The sequence below is a fragment of the Atta colombica genome, unplaced genomic scaffold, assembly GCF_001594045.1.
Source record: "Atta colombica isolate Treedump-2 unplaced genomic scaffold, Acol1.0 scaffold62, whole genome shotgun sequence".
Lineage (NCBI taxonomy): Eukaryota > Metazoa > Arthropoda > Insecta > Hymenoptera > Formicidae > Atta > Atta colombica.
The window spans coordinates 74479-76599 of record NW_017259553.1 but is presented as its reverse complement, the minus strand read 5'-3'; positions in this window follow the sequence as shown (position 1 = coordinate 76599).

The following is a 2121-nucleotide window of genomic DNA, read 5'->3' as shown; positions in this document are numbered from 1 at the left end:
TCAAATACTTATGGTGAGGCCGCTATTAGTGAAAGAACGTGTCGTGAGTGGTTTCAACGCTTCAAGAACGGTGATTTTGACGTCGAAGACCGGCATAGCGATGGAAGAGAGAAGGTTTTCGAAGATGCAGAATTGGAGGCATTACTTGAGCAAGACTCGTGTCAAAATCAAGAAGAATTGGCACGATCATTGGGAGTGACTCAACAAGTCATTTCAAAACGCCTCAAAGCCATGGGAATGATTCAGAAGCAAGGAAATTGGGTGCCGTACGAATTGAAGCCGAGAGATGTTGAACGGCGTTTGTTTGCTTGTGAACAGCTGCTTGAAAGGCAAAGACGGAAGGGATTTCTGCATCGCATTGTGACTGGGGACGAAAAATGGGTTCATTACGATAATCCCAAGCGCAGAAAATCATGGGGAGTTCCCGGCCATGCTTCCACGTCGACGGCCAAACCGAATATTCACGGCTCCAAGGTCATGCTCTGTATTTGGTGGGACCAGCTCGGCGTAGTGTATTATGAACTGTTAAAACCGACTGAAACAATCACAGGCGATCGGTATCGAACGCAATTGATGCGTTTGAGCCGAGCATTGAAAGACAAACGGCCGCAATACAACGAGAGACACGATAAAGTGATTTTGCAGCATGACAATGCTCGACCCCATGTTGCGAAAGTGATCAAGACATACTTGGAAACGTTGAAATGGGAAGTCCTACCCCACCCGACGTATTCTCCAGACGTTGCTGCCTCTGAGTATCACTTGTTTCGATCAATGGCACACGGCCTGGCTGACCAGCACTTCCGGTCTTATGAAGAAGTAAAAAATTGGATCGATTCGTGGATAGCCTCAAAGGATGACCAGTTTTTTCGACGCGGGATTCGTACGCTACCCGAAAGATGAGAGAAAGTAATAGCCAGTGATGGACAATACTTTGAATCATAAATGTATAACCAGTTTTTTACAATAAAACTTCGAATTTCGGAAAAAAAACGGCGGAAGCAAAGTTGTACACCTAATACATAGCAGCATAATTTTGCTTTAAATATGATTAATAATAATATATGATATTTCAAAATATTTATTGCGGTATATTGTATAACACAAAGTAAAATAAATAAAAAAATAATAAAAATTTATCATATCTTATATATTATAATGTCGTTATTATTATTTATACTCTTGTATTTTCTTACCTGAAATATAATAATCGTTATCATTAGTAGAGATAAAAATATACTGAAATTTAATGAAGTTTGATTGCTAATAATGCCATAAACCGATAGTAAGTAAAAGAATTTTAATATTACTAAAATACTGTTCTTATAAACGGATGTTTTTTCATCCATGAGTAATCATACGAAAAAGTCATACCTATCCCGTCTCTTTTCCATTGATCGACTCAACGTTTTCTTTTGTACCCTAAACTTTAATATAATTTGTATAATAGCCGATTATACCATAATATAAAGAAATTTACTTATATCTTAGAAGCATTTTTTTTAATGATATCTATTGTATAATAAAATCATTTTCTCAATTGAATTCAATTTAAGTCCAAGAAAATTTAATGTATGTTTTTTGTAAAATATGAAGAAAACTTCTATGAGAAATTAAGAGCAACGCATGCGTATTCCCTTTTTTTTGTCGCTATTATTTTATTCTCATGCACACATTCGTAAGATACATTTAGTCATTGAAAAAACTATTTGTCAGTTTTGATAAATATTATCTAGATAAATATTATTTAGTATATATCTACCTCATTATTAATTTTATTAAATAAAACTTGTGTCACTTTGAAACATGATAATTATAGATCTGTAATATTTTTTATATTATATATTTCTCCATTGCTATAAGTTAATAATTGTGTAATTTATAATTAATTTTTTTTTACATTCGATTAAAATAGATCTTAATTTTTAATACGATATTTTTGTATAATTTTTTTTGTAATTTTTAGTTCAAGCAAATTGTACATCGATTATTTGTCGCTCTTGAAACATAGTTTTAGAATGAAGTTGGAGTGTATAATATCACAAATTAAATTGATAAGCAATTTAATATTTCTGATACTAATAAGTAATAAGTATTTTTAAATAACTTATTGCAATTGCG